The following is a 9,144-nucleotide window of genomic DNA, read 5'->3' on the forward strand; positions in this document are numbered from 1 at the left end:
TCCAAGTAGTAGATTGAGCCAACAGAAATGCCACTATTCATTAAGCAAACTTTATCAGAAAATAATAAATCTCAAGGTAAAGAGATAATATCCCAAAAACTGACATGAGCATATTATGAAGGGAATGAATCTCAAGGTTAAGAGATAATAATCAGTTAATAAAGTACAAGTGATTGCTTCACCTGGAATGAGTCATAAACTGCAGTAAGCCCAAATTAAGCAGCTTATCACAAACATCACAAGAATAAATTCATGTGCCTTGATTTCTTATAGATTTCTAGGGATTTGCTTATCATGTCAATTTGTGGGCTATAATGCACTACTATGTATCTTGACTTAATTTACCTAGTCAATGATCAAAATAAGTTATAACTGGAAAACATAACTAATTTAGGAAAGAAATCACAACCAAAATCAAAATCTGAAAATTTAAAGAACTCATTAGGGTTTTGTATAAAAGAGTGAAGACGAAGAAGAAATAACGAAAACGAAGAAGAAATACCTTACTGAATGCCCAAATTCAGAAATCTTTGGAGATGAATGCGGAAATTCTGAAGAAATAGTAATCTCAAATTTCTGTAACACTTCGGCTTCAACGGAGAAGGGTAACCGATGAATAATCCTCATCTTTGCAAATTCCTGTAACGCTTCGGCTTCGTCGGAGAATGGTAACCGATGAACTCTTCGGCTTCGGCGTAACAGAGGTGGAAAGTTCCGATGCTGCTGACGAATTTTATGAAACGATATTAAGGGAGAATTTGGGTATTTTTAAGATGGCTGAAGGTTAATTTGGGGATGGGAAAGTTTTTCAAGAACTGGCTCTTTTAAAGGGAATAAGCATAATGTAAGTATGTAACAAATACATACATAACTACATAATACATATTTATAAATATGTAATTTATATATGTTATTATATCTCTCTCTCTCATGTTATAACTTATAAATATATATACTATATTTACATATAATATATGTATATATAATACATAGTTACATAATAATTTGTAGTATATACTAATACATAGTTATATAAATATGATAAGGTTAAACTAATTTTTAGCAAATTTTTATCAAAAAAAAAAGAAAAGAGAAAAAAATAAAAAAACCGGGCCGGGCCGGAGCCCGGCCCGCTTTGGCCCGGATCCGGGCTCCGGTTTTGCCCGGCCCGAATGGACACCCCTAGCTAAATCCCATCTTTTTTTTCCCTTCTAGGGAGAGCACATATTTGAATTGGATGGATCTTTTTGATGCAAGGGAAAATGTACTAGATCGAGTCTGTGAGATGTGACTCGGTGATGAAGCCCCTTTGATCAACTTCGATGCCTAGTGAAGATCTTGATGTTGAGATTGCTAGGTTGGCCTTTGATACTGGAAATACAATTAGATTGATGATGGTGATGCCTAAGTAAGACTCTAGACGATAAGGTAGAAGCAATAGAAATGTAGATTAGGTTGAAGGTCGGCGACATCAAGCCGTACGACTATATGAGCTCTTTGCCTTTACTTTGGGTAGAATGAGTATTTATACTAATTGCTTGGGACAGATCAGCCTTACACGTGACACGATCCTGGCGGCCGAGATTGTTATGATAGTTACTTGGCTTGTAAGGTACTTACTTGGGGGCAAGTAGGTCCATATTGTAGTACCTCATTAGCCTAGGATGATACGGTTGACATATGTATAGATCAGGTTAGTTATAAAAGTTGGCAATCAGAGAGTTTGGGTACTCGATTGATATCTGTTAACATTGTATATTGAGGATATGATGTATCTTTAATTAGGCAAACCGCCATAAAAGCAGGCCGGGTTGGGATAAGGCACAGTAATCGACCTTAGACGAGTTTGGTTGTTATGGACTTAATATTGTCGTATTTGGCCTTTAGCTCAGGTTCATGGATCGTGACAGGACTTAATCAGGCAGTTGATTTACAATTAAGTCCAGTGAGTTTGCCATTTAAGTACAGGTTACAATCTTATTTGACATCTAAAAGTAGCTGGCGGTTCAGATTGTATAAGTAGTTAACGGCAATTGATAAAATGATTGCAAGTATGGACCAAAATTTATGTCAACTTAAGTTGACATCCACCAAACTTTTTGACCCTTGGATATTTCCTAGGGATCCTTGCATGATATGAAGTGACTTTTTATATATTAAATGAGTGGATATACCCTTGGATATTTCCTAGGGATCCTTGCATGATATGAAGTGACTTTTTATATATTAAATGAGTGGATATAAAGTTTGGTGGACACAAGGCTCTCTTGCATGATATGAAGTGACTTTTTATATATTAAATGAGTGGATATAAAGTTTGGTGGACACAAGGCTCTTGTCAACTTAAGTTGACATAAGTTCTCCTCTGCAAGTATGTTCTCATCTGGGATATTAGATTGGTCTTTGGGATCACTAAGGGGCTGTTTGGTTCCTTGAAAGGCTCTCTTGAAAGCCTGCCAAAAGTGTCAAAAGTGACACTTTTGGCAGGATTTCAAGAGGGTCTTTCCCTCAAAAACAATGAACCAAACAGCCTAATAAACTGGTATCAAATCATTCAATGGATCAGTTTTTTCCCCTAATAAGAAACAATAATAAAAAATGCTACTTGTCTCAACTACCAAGTTCGAGGTCAAGAAGTTTCACGATAAAGGTGACTTTTGAATGTTGAAAACGAGAGAGGCCATGCATTGTGGATCAGCAGGACCTACACAAGTTTCGTGACAGAAAGTCAGAGGAACTTACTAGCATAAGCAATCGTGATCATGGGTTACATCTTAAGGTTTTTGATAAAATTTAACATTTTCCGATTGACAAGATGATGTAAAGGTGTTAGTATTATACACTTGTGTTGGTATATAAGCGAGCGTGCAAACGAGACTAGGCACGCGGTCCGGGCGCGTGCTCTTTTTGCATGTGCGGTCTTTAAACAAACTTAAACGTTTTGCATCTACTCACTTAAAACCAGCTGGTGCTCTTTTTGCATGTGCGGTCTTTAAACAAACTTAAACGTTTTGCATCTACTCACTTAAAACCAGCTGAACGTTTCGTACGTTATAAACGTTACAAACAAACTTAAACGTTTTGCATCTACTCACTTAAAACCAGCTGAACGTTTCGTACGTTATAAACGTTACAAAGATTGAATAGGTTTTATTGCAGACATTACAAACATTGCAATAACTGGAAATCAAATTTTTGTCTCCCATGAACATTATAAAAGGGCTTTTTCTAATCATTTGAAACACACGGAAAAATGAAATCTCCTGTCTTCTTCTTCTTTTAAAAATTCTATAAGCTATTAAGTATTGGAGAATCTGACAAACTGAAGAAGTAGTCGTGATGTTCACAAGAAGAGAGCGCTTCTGTAGGATGTCTAAAAATTACTACAGATAGTTGATCCCCATCAAACACCGATGATAGAAGTTACAATTTGACGACTTCCAGAAGACTACAATTTGAAGACTTTCCCGTAGATCGATGAATGTTACAATCTGACGACCTTCACAACAACCGATGAAAGCTCTAATTCAACAGTCTTCACAATCAACATCGGGAGATACAATCTGATGATTTTCATATTTTTAAGGAGTCAAGACGAAGATTACAAGATGACGATCTTTGCAACGCTCTAGCAAAAGAGACTACAAATTGATGGTTTCTTCACATCAAAACGCAGGGGTCGGACCTGCGTTGCACCATCAAAACGCAGGGGTCGGACCTGCGTTGCAACATCAAAACACATAGGCCCTCCCTGCATTGCAACATCAAAACGCAGAGGCCCTCCCTGCGTTGCAACATCAAAACGCAGGAGTCGGACCCGCATTTTCTACGTTTAACTGGTTCAAACAAAACCTAAACTGTTCCAAAACCGTATCTCCACTTAATGAGGTCGGTTTACACCCCATTATAGAGTGATTTTAGAGGGGCGATTACACCCCTTAAACCCTCAAACGGTTTCAAAATCGTTTTCCACGAAATGGAGTAGGTTACACCCCATTAAGGAGAGATTTTAGAGGGCGGTTACACCCCTAAAACCCTTACAAATGGTGAAAAACTCAATTGAGTTAGGGGATCTTCAATCTAGAATTTTAGAGATCAAAACTGCACAAAGGAGAGATCGGCATTCATCTTTTAAAGTAGTCCTTGGACCTTTCAGCTTTGGCTTATTAACCGATTTTCGGTTCAAATCAACTCTTTTACAGAGTTTTTCAACCCGTTCAGAGTTTTTTTAACTTGTTAAGAGTTTCACACTTGCCACACAAGTTCCATCAATCGTTCTAATGAAGTGAAACATAAGATCATTAACGAGAAGCAAACTCGATACGAACGTCGAGGGAGGCATCTCATCGCTACCGTGAAGAACCCAGTTTTAAACAAAGGAGAGGATCTCCGTCGACCCTCTTCTCTTTTGTAAATCGGGAATTCGATACGAGAAGATTTGTAATTTATTTTCTAAGTCAGTTAGAGAGAAATTGTATTGAGAGAATTGTATTCATTCTTTGTCTAATCCAGTTAGAGAGAGAATATAATAAATTATATTCTTAATTTTCTTCTCAATAAATCAAAATATTAGCCTTCAAGACCCCGAATCACTAGGGTTTTGTTGAAGATGAGACGAATATGAATGAAACTTACCGCCACCGTACATGATGAGGATCGGGGAGCAGCGAGAGAGAAACAGAGCAAAACCCTAGCTCCAAGATTGTGAAGGAGTCGATGAAAATTGAGAGAACTTGAAGGGAAAAAATTGGGTTTTTGAAAAGGTTTAGGTTTCGAGAGTGCCAACGAGAGTCGACGACCCTCTCTTCTTCCCCACACCACAGACAGCCCCTTTGACCTTGCTCTCAACAACCCTCAACCTCCCCTTTAAACCCCTCTCCATGACCTTCGCGACAGCCCCTTTGACCTTGCTCTCAACAACCCTCAACCTCCCCTTTAAACCCCTCTCCATGACCTTCGCTTCTTCCCCAAACCCCCTCGCCATCTCAAACGACGACACCTGGACGAGACAAGGCCAGATCCGACGAAGGCGGGTCGGGAGTCTTGAGAAATCTCTTTGGGAGTCTCGGGACCGTCAGGATCTGACAAATTTGAGTGGAGAGAGGCAGAAAATTGAGTGGAGGAGGGCTGGAGGCGGAATGGGAATGATATCACAAAGCTAGGTTACTGACTTACAGGTTTGGGTTAGCGGTTACGGGTTTGTAATTGTAACTTTGATACCCGAATCATTATTACATTTGTGAATATCCGTATCCGCAACCCTCATATCCGTTTCCAAATCTGTTTCTGGAAAAAAATCCAAAACCAGATCCGTATCTATTACCGTATCCTCCCGGTTTCAAAATTAGCTTACCATATCCGCATCCGTTCGGATACGGATGCAGATCGGTTCGGATATATCCGAACCGTTTGGCACCCTTAGCTACAGTCATACCCTAAACCACACCCCCAACCACACTCTTCTCTCACTATAGTGCACTGGCACCCTTAGCTACAGTCATACCCTAAACCACACCCCCAACCACACTCTTCTCTCACTATAGTGCACTGGGGCCCACATGAGAATTTAAAAAAAATTCTCATGTGAGCCCCAGTGCACTGTAGTGAGAGAGGAGTGTGGTTGATGGTGTGGTTTAAGGGTGTGTCTCTAGCATTTTTCTTTTACCTATTAACCCAAAGTTTTAACCCCAAACCCACAAACTTCCATAAACACTCATAAACCCAAGTATCAAAACTACTTATTTTTAAACCTAATCTATCCAATAACCTCAATCTTTATACTATATTTCCTCAATAAATACAAAATTCTAAAATTACCCTTCTTCCCTAAATAAACTCAGCTCTCTCTTTCTTTCCTTCCTTTGTTTCCTAAAACCAAAACCTAAGATCCGATCCCCAAAAACCCCAATCAACCCTCAAAACCCTCAAATGGAACCCTAAATCCTAGAAAATATCTGCTTTCACTCCCTCAAGTTCGCATAACTATTGTCATCCCTTCTCTAATTTTGGCATCACACTCTTCCCTTGCTCTTATTTTCATGCAACACAATGAGATAGATCAACTTCAGGTGTAGGAGATAAAAAAAAGTTTGGTTAAGAGGAATTTCACGTAGATTTGAGATTTTTAACATTAATTTCTTTGATGTGAAAAGAAATTGAGTCTTACCATATGAGATTCATAATAAGTATTTACATTATCAAAATTTTGCAATAGCATGACGAAGATGTCTTATAGATTTAAGTCGATCGTATCTTCCCTATCTAAAACTACTTCAAATGTAAATTTTTTGCGGAAGCATATGTCATGTTTTTCATTTGTTCCCTTTCAAAGTCATTTTTCAGGCATTGGTTTAAATTGAACCTGTCACCCTTCACAATAGGAGCTATGCTCGGTGAAAAATCTTTCATCCGAAATCTCTCAAAATTTTTATTGATATAGGTTTCTTGAGACAAACCTAGAACACCACAGGATCTATCTCGATAATTCTTAATGCCAATGACATAAGATACATCACCCATATCCTTCATTTCAAAATTTTTAGAAAGAAATTGTTTCACGTTATGCATCAAACCCCTATCATTGGTCACAAGTAACATATCATCCACATATAAGACAAAGAAACAAATTTTGCTCCTACTAACCTTCTGGTATATACATTGATCCATAATATTCTCTTCAAAACCAAATGACGATATAACATCATGGAATTTTAGATACCACTGGCAGGACGCTTGTTTCAATCCATATATGGATCTCTTCAGCTTGCAAACCAAATGCTCACCATCACTAGAGGAGAATCCTTACGGTTGTTTCATGTAAACCTCCTCCTCTAGGTCACCATTCAAGAAAGCCGTTTTCACATCCCTTTGATGTAATTCTAAATCAAAGTGAGCAACCAATGCCAAAATTACACTGAGTAAATCTTTCTTAGATACATGAGAAAATGATTTGTGTAATCGATTACTTCCTTTTGAGTGAGTCCTTTAGCAACTAGTCTTTCCTTGTATCTTTCAATGTTGCCTAATGAGTCTTTCTTTATTTTAAAGATCCATTTACACTGTATGGGCTTTGTCCCTTTAGGCATTTCAACAAGATCCCAGACATTGTTACTCTTCATGGAATTCATTTCCTTTCTCATGGCATTGTACCACAAATATGATTCTTTACAACTTGTGGCTTGTGAAAAAGTTTCATGATCATTTTCGGCTCTAATATTGTAGTCAGATTCTTGTAGATATACAACATAATCACTAGAAATTGCCGACTTCCTCATTCTAATAGATCTCCTTAATGTTGCATCAACATCCTCCTAGGGAGCATGTTGTTCAACTGGTTGCTGAATGCCTTCAGGTAATTCCTGAATAACTGGATCTACTAGATTATCAGTAGCTTGTGGAATTTCTTGATTGTAATTTGCATCAACTATGGGGTATTGAATTTTAATAGCTGGTTGTGCAATGTCAACCTGAGGAGTGCTATGAATGACAAATAGCTTACTACTTGGGTGAAAGGTTGAGTATCTAAATGATCCTTCTCAGAAACGATCCTGAGATTGATCCCTCCCACTATTTACGTCATTCTCAAAAAATTTTGCATTTCTTGATTCCACAATCCTAGTCTGATGTGATGGACAATAAAACCTATATCCTTTGGACCTTTCGACATATCCAATGAAATACCCACTTATGGTCCCTCATCTTCATGATGTGTTCGCGCACACCTCAGAAACCTGTGAGCTTTGTGGATGAAAACTTCATAATTAGGGTGCTGGCTAGTGCCTTGTCAGAAGTTTCAAATTGCTCATCAATAACCTTCAGCAGAGCACAGACATTGTCATGCTGTTCAACAAAACCATGAATGCTAGCAGAAACTTTGGTCTTTATGAACATCATACTTAGGCGATTGGATCGCTCCCGATGTTCATAAATAGCAATTTCAGCTGCAGTGTTGGCGTCAGTAACTTTAGATGGTTCATCTTTCCGGATAGAAAAGTCGATGTTCATCGACCCCAAATGAAGGAGAATTCTCTCCTTCCAAATCTTATAGTTTTCACCCCTCAATTCGGGAATTTCACAACTTGCATCAGAGAAACTAGCAATTTGAATACCTGCATAATTAAACATATATCCTTATTTGTCAATAAATTGAGACTAACAAATAAAATATATGTTTTATCAATGTAAAGCATATTTTAAATGGCATAAATCAAATGACATAAAAATTACACGTGGGCCAAATTTTTAATTCAAACAGATTTGTTTTAAACTTTATGATAAAACTATCAAATCATATTCCAACTCCTAATACATGTGAGCAAATAAGGGAAAATAATTTGATATTTTATCCTAATTAATTATTCAAATATAATAAAAATTCTCGTGGGACAAATTTATTATACTGAACATCATTAATCACAATCAATGTCATTGTACTAAATGTGATCCAAAACTTAACTTCATATATAATTCTGCATAATTAGGATTGTTGCGGCTAATCCCTAATTAATAAAAATTATATGGACCACAAGACATTTATTTTATGCACGCACAAGACAAAAAGACATAAAGCTAACCCATCGTAAATCTAGGCATTATGAAAAGTAACCATAAATCATAATCAAACTATAGTTATGATATTTTTAATATGGGAAAATTGTTTCCAGCCCCCAAAACAACCCAAAACATGCTCTGCCCCCCCAAGACCTTTTCAACGTGCCCACTGCCACGTTGTCTGGGCTGCTTTCCTGGGAGAGTGCGAGAGCCGCTGGGCAGCACGTAATCGCTTTCGGCTGGTGGGTCGGCATGAGGTTGGCTTTGGGGTTGAATCGCCCGCCATATTTGATCAGCATTTACTTTGTGATTCGGGTTTGAGTTGGGGCGGTTGATTTTAGCGGCTAGGGGTTTGAATTGGGTGTGGAGTGCGTTTGGAAATTGACAGGAAGAACGAGCAAGAGGAGCGGGGACCACGGGGCGATTAGGACGAAGGAGGGTAACGACTTCATAAACGGGGAATTTGTTAAACGTAACGGGTAAGTGATTGTTGGGCATTTGCGAGCGGGGATTTAAACGGGCCAGTTACGCCTGGGATGTGGGTTTTGGGGCTGGAAGAAATACGGGGGCGGTTTTGGGGGTAAAATAGGAAAA

Source organism: Asparagus officinalis, chromosome 3 (assembly GCF_001876935.1).
Source record: "Asparagus officinalis chromosome 3, Aspof.V1, whole genome shotgun sequence".
NCBI classification, from domain to species: Eukaryota; Viridiplantae; Streptophyta; class Magnoliopsida; order Asparagales; family Asparagaceae; genus Asparagus; species Asparagus officinalis.